The 12,418-nt window shown below is 41.6% G+C and overlaps 1 protein-coding gene across 1 annotated transcript in view; it reads left to right on the top strand.

Annotated features, from left to right (window-relative positions):
• Positions 1-6,395: 6,395 nt before the first annotated feature.
• IL1RAPL1 (interleukin 1 receptor accessory protein like 1) overlaps positions 6,396-12,418 on the top strand; it is a 748,261-nt gene continuing 742,238 nt past the window's right edge. Inside the window, exon 1 of the mRNA XM_071569407.1 lies at positions 6,396-6,583. The gene's annotated coding sequence lies outside the window, so the exon portion shown is untranslated. The remainder of the gene's footprint in view (positions 6,584-12,418) is intronic.

The raw sequence follows: 12,418 nt of genomic DNA, 5'->3' as shown, positions 1-12,418 counted from the left end.
TTTCATTTTTTTTTCCTTTGCTACGGGGACTCAGGGGGGAGGGAGAGGGCAGTCCAGGTTTGATAAGAAGCTAGGCCAAACCTGAGACACCTGTATGACTTCAAATTTTGGTTGTTCTACTTGCACCAAGTCTGCAGAAGTCACTTCAGTAGTGAGGGAATGCTTCAAAAGATGAACTTGCAGTCAAAGGACCAAAATTTGTATTACATACCCATTAATTACATGATGGCCACCTGAACCCCACTCATTTCACATCTCAGAGCAAAGATGGGCAGGTGCTCATAGGCATCCAGGACTGAATAATAATGATATTCATAAAATGGTTTATGATATCCACATTGGATGGATTGGATTGGGTTGCTGGGGAAGGCTCTGGCCACCCAGTCCTGCCTCTGCCAGTCACGGCCTGCCTGCAGGTGGGCAGGAGGCCATGGAAAAATCCTTTTCCTCTTGAGAAAAGCTTTCAGTTGCAGAAGGGTTCAGTGGCTGAATTGGGTTGGGAAGGTGGTGCTGGACAGCATCCTGGGGAGGGGAGCAGTACAGTAGGAAAGGAGCAGCAGCCTATGGGAGCTGCTCTTCTGGAGCATTTTTTACCTTCTGGCAATTTAAGAATGGAAAAAATAAAAAAAAAAGAATAGAAAGACTAAAAGTCAGTTTTGCACAAAACAGCTGGATGACTCAACAAAGTTTTGTTTGTGTTCTTGCTTTTTTCTTTAGAGTTAGGAGGTGGGTTGTTGCCTGTTCATTTGTTTGGAATTTTTTTGTAATTTAGATCATATTTGTCTCTTAATTTCTAACGCTTTTCATATTTGTGGCATTTTCTTGTGATGGAAAGTGAAAATCCCTGACCTGTCAGCTGTCAGAAGTCAGGAGGTGCATTATATGAATATTGCTTTTGCTTGTCACCAGCCCTTCTCACCTGCTGCTGTCCAGCTCTGGCCACTGTTGGGGAATAACACTGGCTGAGGAGGATTACTCTGATAACTTTGGTTGATCATTCCTTTGTAACATTTTTCCCAAATAATGCTCATATTTAAAGTCTCAAATTTATTATCTTTAATTGGACAACAGTAATGCAAGACCTACTGTAACACCTACTGAAGTAAAAGGAGCTTTTCAATTGACTTTATAGGAATTGGATGAGATTGGTATTGTTGAATACTCTAAAAGTAAACAGACCCTCAAAGGAAAATAATCCCTTATTGCTGCCTTCTCTTAGTTCTTTGGCAAAAAAAAAAAGAAAAAAGAAAAAGAAAAAAAAGCAAGTGAACTGAAACTTATAGATCTTTTAAAATGCATGAATGCACCCCATTGTTTTAGATTTCTTCTCATCTTGTGATAAAATACTATTTAATTAAATAGATGAGGTGTATGTTCTAAGTAGCTTATGGATGAGTATTATCTTCATTTGAGATACTCTAATGAGAGACTAGGGGAACAGCAAGTAACCATTTATTCCACAAAATTAAAGATGGGCAAGAGATGAGCATTTAATTATCTTGAGATTATCCTTTGCTATAGTAGGGTAAAGCAGTAAATTGCAGGACAACAAAGCTATTTTTTATATGTGGCTATGTATAAATATATATATAATTCTGACTTCTTTAAACACTAAGGATCAAAGAAATGCATGTGTCAAAGGAATGGCTTTCTGAATGACAGAATCCTCCCACTCAAGTAGTAACAAGACATTTAGCTTTTATGCAATGTCACATTTCATCCACAGGTGCCGTAGTGCTTTGCTCAGGCCACCTACAACTGATGACTACCCAACACAGAAGGCTTGCCTTGGCTGCACAGAGAAGCAGCAAGGCCCTGGCAGAGCTGTGCACAAAATAGCCTGAGCTGTCTCACATGCTCTGCACAAAGTGGCTGAATTAGTCACACAAGAATGGTACCAACAAGAAAAGCATGGTAAAACTGCAGCATTAGGGCCAACATAGTTCAGCAATGAGTATAGCATGCTTATACTTATGAAAAGCTATGTGTAGTTCAGGAAAAGAAGAACATAATTGCAATTAAGACTATAAACAAGACTTGCTGTGATTAAATCTCTTCATTATGAGTATTATTCCCTGACTAGATATGTACTCTTTAGAGTCAGCTGTAAAAGAAGTTGCTTTAGAAATTTTCACATGACATGGAATTAGGGATCATTCTTTTTAAAATACCTACTTTCTTGAACCTTCTAATCTAGACTTATTTAAAATATATAGTATGTAGTGTACTATATATAAAGCACTCAACATAAATAAAAGGTAATTCCATATAAATTAAAACCTATAAAATTAAAATATAAGAGATAAAAATACAAAATACACAAAAGAATTCAAGGAGAATAGAAAAGTTAATCAGAGAGCAGATTTCAGGTTTTACTTTGCTCTCTCTGAAGCATTCCAGACCATTAACTCATGTCAGAAGTGGACAAAAAGGGAAGCAGTTTGTAATAAGATCAATGCAATTGTTTTTGAAAAGGGAAAAAAAAAAAAAAGAAAAAAGATAGATAAAATGCTGACCTTTTTGCTTTACTGAAACTGTTTAGTAATTGGATTGAGAGTACAGTTTAAAGTGTTACAGGGTTCAGATGCAGATTTTTATGTAGCAAGGCTTCTGTTTCACATTTTTAGTGGGTGAGTGAAGGTATATTTTGCAAATTTTGATTTAATTACTTTTTAATCTAAAAAAAACTATGCTTGTTTTCCATGCTGTTAGATTTATGTCTTTTATAATTGTATATGCACACTCAGTAAGAGAATGTGCAAGTGATGATGTTTTACTGTGGTACTTAGTCTGTTTCTTCCTCAGCATTTGTTAAAAAGTTGGGAATAAATGCACAAATGGAAAACTACTTACAACCTAAAATCTACAGGTAGGTAGCGAAAGACCTGCCAGTCCTTGGACCCTCTGGACAAATTTGCCAGCAGGGTAAGCATGAGGCCATGAAGTTTTGAAGGACACCTTGTATCTAAGGAATGGTATCAGCTCCTGGGGAGTGCCCATTCGAGCAGAATGGATTTACTAACAAAAAGCATTCTGCATGATGTTAGCATTCTTCAGAGCCACATACTCTGTCAGCCCTTTCATTTTAAATATGTATTACTTTTAGAAAAGGAAGTTTACTTTGACTGCACTGTTTCACTTTCCTTAATACACATTAAATGCAATGATCCTTTTAAAGACACTTGCTGAAGTATAGATGAGAATGTGGTTTGTGCCTTTCCCTTACCTCAAGGGACACAATGCCTCAAGATCACACACATCGTACAGGTACAAGATACACCATTCATATTAAACCATTCAGCAAGCATTGAATGCCATGGAATTAAAACAATGTTTACAAAAACACAAGAGTTTGCTTTTCTCTTTGGTGAAATATCTTGAAAACCATCAAGTTATAATGAGGAAAAAGGAGATCTCTTATATCATACAAGTCATTATTATTAATGGGAGGGTGAAGGCAATTAGAGATTAGGTATGTGGCTGAGAAAACAATTAAATCTAAAGTCTCTTACACTTGCAGTCATACAACTGCATAGTTATTCATAGCAATTCCATAACAGAAATGAGCTGAATTCAGTTTTTTTAACCCAGGGATAAATTTGACTCAAGAACTCAGGTGGTTTGTATTCTGGCCATGTGAATGGTCTACAGCTCTTCTGTGTTATTAGTCTGGTTTTAACCATTTTAGTGATTTCATTGTATTTTGTTCACAGCTTTTGGCTTCCATCCTTTCTCAGTTTCCCTTTCTCCTGCCAGGCCCTTAATCAACCTCTCTGGGAACTTCTATAGCTCCCATGACCACTGTATAAGAACACCTAACAAACATTAATACCTTTTTATCTTCACTGCGCCCTCATTCATAAGGAGAGTGTTAATTCACATTATATAGAGAAGGAACAAAAGGACAGATAGATTAAGTTACTTGGTTATCAGTGAAAGAGAAATCTGTAAAACACCAGGAACTGAAGGCAAATGTGCCTCAGCATTAGTCCCAAGTATCTCCTTCCTACTCTCTGCTCACTGCAAAGCACAACCAGCCTCAAGCATTTGTCGATCTATCCAGGCATGAAGAACACTCTTTAAGTCCCATAGTGGAGGTGCTTGTGCTGGGAATCTGTTGTGACACCTCCATGGTGAGAAAGCAGCTCTCCCAAAGGATAATGTTTAGAATCAAAGTTGGGAGCCCCTCTCACTCTCTCAAACAGATAGGATGCCTGGGCTTCTAAATCAAGCACCCAAACCAGCTCTCTGAAGTATGAGTCATTTAGCTAACTTAAAATGCCCCGTACTGATCCACAGAGAGAATCCCATGAAGTTTTTCATGTCTCTTTTACCTGCCCACGCATATGGATCACTCATCATAGTAGCATCTGAATGGCTGGTTTAACCAGTCATATTAATTTTCGCCATTTGACACTGAATTTTGACTACTGGTTGCTGCATTCATTTCTAATTTCTTCTATTTTTTTCAGACAAATGTCATTTTTTTTATCATAAGGAGAGGTAGAGTGGGGTGTGAGCAAGTTCCACAAATTCTGCAACAGCTCCCACCTCTCCTGCAACTCACTGACTCTGCATGGCACTATATCTGCCTATTGATAATCATTTATCATGTTCTGTAATAAAATCACACTCCCCCATGTGCTGCATTTTCTTTTTTCTCTTCTCTTGTTAAGATATTGGGGGTTTAACAGCTGTAGTAGTTCTTCTCTATGGCCCTAAAAGGAAGCCAGGATGGATAAAGACGTAACTAAATGTTGCCCAGTCTTTTTGTCCCTGTTTTGGAGAGTGCCATTTACTTAAACATAAACAGATATGTAACTCTACATATTTATCTTACATTGTTCATATTTCCTGTTCCTCCACACTCCCATCCCATACAATGGATTGTAAGAACATGAAATGCCTTTGACCCCACCATGTACCTGTTGACAGGCAACTCTCTGTCTCCCTTCCCTGTGACTGTGCCACTGTAGGTCTAATGCTATGGAGGAAGGGGTGTCTACCACCCGCACCTTTGTGGATCAATATTACTGGGGGGAGGTCAGAATCTGAGAGTATGTTTTATAGAACATTTGTTCAGTATAATAAACATCTGCAAATGACTATTTCTTTCATGAAGTAATTAACATTCCTAATTAGATGCACCTTGCAGCTGCTGTTAATCTTAGTTGACAAAAATTCAGTTACATTTTGATACATATCTTCGTAAGAGTTACTGAGAGAAGGGGGGAAAAAGAAAACAGACAAAAATCCGAAGGGAAGGAAATAAAACTGTTCCCACACAGTTCAGAGAGTTCGCACAAAGAAGATCCCATGGCAACAGCGAGGCCCACAGTTTGCCTTATAAAAATCCAAGAATAGATAATGTATCATCTCTCCTAAAACACTTCGCTTCGGAAAACGGAGGGGAAGCGGGGAGAAAAATAAAATAAAGCACAAGAGGCAAAGAGAAGCAGGCTGACCTCTGCGCGTGTTGCGTTCATTCTCCCGCGTCCCTGCCCTGCCCCAGCCGCTGTCCCGGGCAGGCGCGGAGCGCTGCGGGCAGAGACGGCGCGGGGAGGCGGGCGGCGGCAGCGCAAGGGGGAGCGAGGCCCCGCTACCCAGGAGTTTCTCCAGGATCTCTTCCGAAGGGCCCTCCCCTCGGCTCCCCCCGGACCGATCCCTCCTCCGGAGCCGGAGCGGCGAGTGCGATGCTGTCCATCGGGTGGCAGTGCCGGCCCCTTCCTGCCGGCCCCGCGGAGGGCGCGTTCAGCCGAGCGAGCCAGCCCGTCTCGTAGGAACACTGGGATCGTCTATGCACTGCAGTTTCTCTGTCTCCCTCTCTTCCCCTGCTCCCGAGGATATTTTGGGTGGATTGTGGTTATCAATCAAGACCTCCTCTTCTTTGCTGATCACTTGTCATTTTCACCGGGGATTAGTATCGTTCGGGGCAAGCGGACAACTGAATTTTTTTCCCCTTTCTTTTCCTCGTTTGGAGAATTTTTCCCCCAAAACCACCCTCTCTCCTTTTTCCTTTTTCTTTTTTTTTAATTTTTTTTTTTGGCGCTGTGGTGCGGGTACTAGGACCAGGCAAGCATCCTTCCCGCGGCCCCCCTCCCCCGGCAGCGCTTTCCCCACAGCCGCCCAGCACCAGGAAGCCTCTCCGGACCGTCGCTCGCCGGTACTTGTGCGGGCAGCCCGGTCCGGCCCTCGGCGGCGGCGGCGCGCTGGGCGCGGAGCTGCCCGCGGGTGGCGCGGGGGCCCCCAGGCCGGCCACCCCCTTCCCCCTCCCCCCACAGCCGCACCTGGATTGTACCTCCCGCCGGCGACGGGGGCAATTTCTGAACTAGGAAGGAAGGGGCGACTCCGGGGGGGGGGCGGGTGGGGGTGGTGGGGGGGGCGCTGAAGTCTGTATGGAATTACCTGCGCCCGCGGCGGACCTGGCGGCGGTGGATGGATGGGCGCCGCGTCCGCGGCAGTCGCGGCCAGCTCAGCCCCAGGAGTAAACACGGGGCTTCTCCGGCCGAGTGCGAAGTGTGGTGACCGGCACTCGCCTCGCTGACTGATCGCACCGGAGGGATATTTCGGGAGACTCCTGTGGGTAAGGTCATTTTATCCAGGCAAAAGCCCGGCATTACTAAACTTGGTGGCGGGTGGCTGAAATGGGCACTTTCGGGATTGCTGCATTACCCTAATGCCAGGGGCTCCAGCCACTATTGGCAGTTAAGTGGAATAACTGCAGTAGGTCCTCTGGTGAGTGCGTTTTGCGATAAATTAAAAAAAATACCCTCTTCCCTCATGCACCCTCTGGATTTGGGGGAGTACTGTAAAAGCAAGGAGTCTTTCATTTTCCCTCTTCCCCCCACCCCCCCTTCCGCCCCCTCCCCCAGTTGTAATGCATTTGAGTGAAAAGGGTATGCGATAGTAAAGAAGCTCTCCGTGATGGAATCTAATTAATATGAGATCGAAGCCTATCCGCAGGTTAAATTAATGTTTCCAACTCTGTGCAGCATTCTGCTGCATTTCATAGCTGCAATGGAGGTAGAGAAATCTTGCTCTTCAAGTTGTTAAACTTTAAGGTGGTGATCCTTATTGATCGTGGTACAGTGCACTGATGCTAAAGGGGTTAAATGCCACTGATAATTTGGGATTACAACTGTTCCTGCGAAGAAATTATAAACTGAGGGACGGTAAGGACAAAAAAAAAGCCCTCAGCTTGATAGTAGAGAAATATCGTAAATGTCACTAGCCTGACAATCTCTCATCCAGTTGCTCTTACAAAATATTTTTTACATCCAATAACTTACCTACTGAAATTTCAGACCACGTGTATGGGAGTTGGAAGATGTGCAAACAGCGATGCTATCTTCGGTGTTTTATACATGCATTCATCTGGCTGAGGGACTGTGTGGGAATTCATTCCTGTTACTTGTGGTGTGAAGCGAGACAGGGAGAAAAAAGGAAAGAAAATATCATCTTAAGAACACGAGCTAGCAAGGGAAGCACTTCAGCCTTTAAAGATTTAACGGGATCCGAGCAATGCACATAGGTAATCTTTCTCTGCAAAATCAGTTCTGATATGAAGGAATGGGGGAAGGTTGAGGGAATCGATAGTGATGACGTTGTGCAGTGCAATGCACTGCAATGCTAAAGTTACATAGTGCGTGCGAAAATATGTACCCTTATGTACTGCTGGTGGGTTCATGCATAATGGATGGCAGAAGATATGCAGATCTGTCTGTAGGAAGATGGATGTATTTGTGTAAAGACGGCGATTATGTAACTTGATTACATCAGTGGCATCAATCGCCGATAGTGGAATAATATCCTCCTATAGTGTATCGATCACTTGGGGTAACTTTGTAGCGCTCCCATCAGCGGGGGATGGAGACCTGAGCAGAGGAGGGGAGATCCTTGCTCAGCTCCTGACAAGGGGTTTGCCTCTTGCAGACTGCCTTTTGCATCAGCGTGCTGCTGGCGGAGTTTCCCTGGGACAGGGAGTTCACGGAGGAGGAGGCTGCCGAAGCTGGTTCAGCCACACCCGGGGAGAGGGCTCCCGAAGAGCCCCTAAAAGGCTGCACAATGGTCCCATTGAGCAGCTCCGGCTGCGCGCTCCTCGGCAAGGTCACACCGCAACCTGGGACTTCGGTGCATGGCAACAGCTGAGCGGAGGAGGAACAAAACCGAAATTAAAATTGAGCCTCCTCCTCCCCCCTCACCGTCGCCTACCTCCAAACACGGCGTTCTGCTGACCTCTCTTCCAGGGCTCAAGGCAGAGCTGGTGCCATTTCTCCCCGAGTGTGTGCGGCGCCCAGCTAGACAGCGTTGTCTCTCTCTCTCTGAGTGTGCAGTGACTGCCTCACAGCTTTGTCAGGGTGCTGCTTCACTATGTTAGAGTACAGCGTGACTGACTTCAGAAAAATGTATTGTCAGATACAACAGCCTAATATACCTGTTACTTTTACAGGAGCATAAAAGGTGGTGCATTAACACATTTGAAGCGTCTCAGAAGCGAGTAGGTGAAGAGCAAAGGTGTAACAGGAGCCCCATTGGTTGCTAAACTTTTGGACTTTTTAGCAAATTGTCCACAAAGATAGTAATATCAAGATATGCCTTAATACCCCTTTTAGAATCCTGAATCACTTTTCCTATCTGTTCAGGGGGAGGAGAAGGAAGACCACTCCCAGAAGACAGATAAACTCCTAAGGCAATGCTGAGACCCCATACCTCTAACATGCATTTTCTGAAAAATGTAAGCCCAGTCAAAACTCAGCTAAAATAAGTGATTTTATCATCACTGACCTATGTCCTTCCCCAGTTCACTGTGAATTCATTCTAGCTAAATGCTACCAAAATACTTTTCAGTTAAGAAGAGGTGACAGCGGAGTGGATTTTAACATCTCTTGATAAACATGATCTTCACATACCTACTAGATTTAATGCACTATCAAACTCTTGGTAATTTTACCCTACAAGCAGCCTGAAAAGTACATTTTTCTACTTCTCTGAAATCGTCAGTATTTTAAAGTTGGTTCACCATTAGTTCATGACTATTTTCATATTTCTGGAGGATAAGTCTGGGCAAGCACTAATAAATCCTGCAAATGTAGTTTAGAGTTTGACATTCATAGAGTATATTGAGCAAATTGGAAAAAAAAAGGATATGAAGTTAACTCTGTTTCCATCCTTCAGGGGTCAGAATAGCACTATGGCAACTCTTATGCATTGCTACAGCTCTTACAATTTTTAGACATGACCATGGCATACTCTGTTCTGCTACACATATTACATGCATGCTCTTTCCCCTGATTTCTTACAAGACCCCTTATGACACACAGGTTACATACCTATACAGCCCATCTTAAAGAAAAGCACATTTGTCTAGAGAAGGTGTAAAACTGGTGGTGTAAAAGAGTAGACATTGATAGTGTGGGAATGTATCCCATGGTACGTGTAAAGTGGCATGCAGCATGCAAGTATTTGCAAATTCAGGATAATGGAGAGTTGTAAGCAACCAAGTTTTATTTGTAGATTAATTTCATTATTGTATTTAGCAATACCCACTCAGTAAAAATAGAGGGTTTCAGCTCCAATGCAGTATCTGTTCAGTTTGCATGAAATGTAGCTTCTTCAAGAGGAAACTTTCATTGCTGAAGTAAAGCTGTAAATCACTCGGACAAATGAAGAGAAAATGTGAAAAGAAATATTTACATAAAACATTCCCAGGCTCCAAATCTCAGACCACTGAAAGCAGTGAGAGTTTTGCCACCCACTCCTCGCTATTGCTGGAGAGCTGGCTTTTAAAGAAAACAGCAGTGCATGAAGAATAATCTCAGTGCCTCCCTCTGAAAGAGCAGGCTTCTGAATGTCATTATCACTGAAGACAGTAGACTTGTTTTACTGTTGATAGAAAAACCTGAAGCATACAGGACAGATCTTAATGAAGCTTTTTACTCTTCAGTGCTATTCTTGTAATGCATTCAAAGTATTTTCTGTTGCTATTATGTTGGACCCATGTATTAGGAAACAAACAAAAAAATGGGTAACTGACTGAGGTTTTCCTTCAGTGTATTTGCACTTACAGAGAAATGTTTAGATATACTTCTGTGTTTCATAACTATGATATTTAGGGACTAGGAATCTTTTTATTTTACTAGTGCACACTCTCTGATAATATATGGCAAGTGAAACATCCAAGCTCTCATTAATATGATTTAAAGCTAGCAACTTGTCTTGTGGTTTTTAAGTTGTAAAGTTTAATTCTTGATACACCATTTGCACAGCTATAGGTAAAACTATGACAGCATTTCTATTATAAAACTCTATTTTGTTACCATCCATTGCGTCAGGGGTCTATGAAGTAAGAAGAATCCACAGTAGAGACCATAATGGCTGCTTTAGGTCATGGCCTGTCAGGTTAGTAATCCATGTGTTTCTTTAAGTCTTTATTATGAATATCTACAGTAGGACCAAAGCAGCCATTATGCTCTATCAGTTCAAGTGTATGCTTCTTTTATTTTAAAATGTAATTAAATATGAGGTGATGGACCAGAGTGACTCAGGAGGGATCATTTAACTTGTCATTTTTTATGCACTTTCATATAGTTTTCATACTCCTAAACCAAAAGCAGATGAAATGTGTGGTAAAACGAATGTGAGAGTTCGGCAGAAAATCTTGACGGCGAGAGAAGATTAATCAGGGCACAGCTCACAGGTGTCACACAAAAGATAGTTGATTCAAAAACTCCATGGAGAGAGGGAAAAAACAAGTAAAAGAAAAAAAAAGATCCAAATCAAACTTTAATTACTTAATATATAATCGTAAATCCCACTTGTTGTCACCTCCCATTGGTTGAATAGCCGTGCCCATATACCTTACTACAGCTTCTAATTGGATGCTACTCTTGTGCAGATGTTTCTTCTCACCTCTGAAAAAGCTATACTCCCCAAATTCCTTCTCATGGCAAGTTGACCCAGTAGCCTCTCTATCTCACTTTGTTTTGATAAACCTGCAAAATTTTCTCACAGGACTAATTAAAACTGCCAGAGTTCTCATCCCTGTACCAACTTGTAGGCTTTTCTCAATTTAACAATCCTGCAGAAATGCAACAATGAATTCTACCTGTGACAGCTTAAAATTAATGCACAGTTAGGCAAAAGCTCTTTTAGGGGGCAGGAGGGAGGAGGGAAGAAAGAAGATGAAAGCTTGTGGGTTTTTGATGTTAATATTTCAGCTTTTCATATTCCTCTGAGGTAGTCACATATGGAACTCCATCCTGCAGAAGGGGAAAATCCCATGTTATTTGCCAAAGCTCTGTAAGACTAGGGCAAGGAAATCAGGTATTGCTGGTTCTCTTTTAACATTGAGTACTCTGTTTCTAGGTCTCACTGTACCTGTGTATTATAGGCACTCCTAGGTCATTTGATGGTGTTTTACAGCACACTATTAAGCCTCAATAACTAGATCTGAACAAACGAACCAAGGGCATCAGTCTTACTGCTTCATGTTCTTACAAATTCCATGTTTATAAGAACAGCACAGAAACATACAATAATCCTTCAATGATCATAACATCAACTGCATCTATTACTCACCAAGATTTTTTCAAATGGGAATGAAGTAGCAGAAAGGGAGAAAATGAAAATATTTACATTTTTGCCAATGTAGGAGATATTATTTCAATTTTATTTTTTAGTTTTGGAAATAGTTTAGGAAATTCTCAGTGTAGCTTCTGAAAAGAAATCAGAAACCTAATTGATGCATTGAGAACATTGATATAATCTATACAAAGCTATGCAATCAGCAGGCAGACGACGAGTAGTGCAACTTGGTAATTGGATGACAAGTGGCATCAGAAACTTTTCTGTTCTCTGGTCCTTCTCAGCTCTCCACAATGAATTGTAAAACAGGAAGAAGATGGAGACTAGCAGAATGAGCTAAAAAAGGGGGCAGAAAAATGTATAAAATATGCAGACAATGGTGAAGTACCTCCTCTCTCTTCAGAGATGGAATATATTTCTATACTCCTTTTGTCTGTTCTTTAGTAGTGACACTCAGATGTTTTGAGTTATTGCAGTTCCAAACTCCCACTGCTTTTTTTTTTTTTTGAGAATCCTTAAAACTTTCAGTGTGAGAGCCATCACGTTTTTGTTTTCATGCCTGTTTCCAGTCACACAATGAGACTGTGATCTCTCGGTTGAGGTAAATTGAGGTGTTTCTCCATAAAATAATAAATTAGTGGCAGGAACATGACAGAAAGAATGTTTTCTGTTAGGTGAAAAGACTGAAAAGATAAGACTGATAATTTACACCAATAAATTTTCCTCTGACAAAGCATAAACCTTAGAATTTCCAACTAAAAGCTCACAATGCTCTTACAAGACTGCCACTTACAAAGCTAGTGCAACTGCCACATAAAAACCTCAATATCTTATT

The sequence above is a fragment of the Pithys albifrons genome, chromosome 1 (genome assembly GCF_047495875.1).
Source record: "Pithys albifrons albifrons isolate INPA30051 chromosome 1, PitAlb_v1, whole genome shotgun sequence".
Classification (NCBI taxonomy): Eukaryota; Metazoa; Chordata; class Aves; order Passeriformes; family Thamnophilidae; genus Pithys; species Pithys albifrons.
The sequence above is the reverse complement of the archived record's forward strand: the minus strand, read 5'-3'. Positions and strand labels throughout refer to the sequence as shown.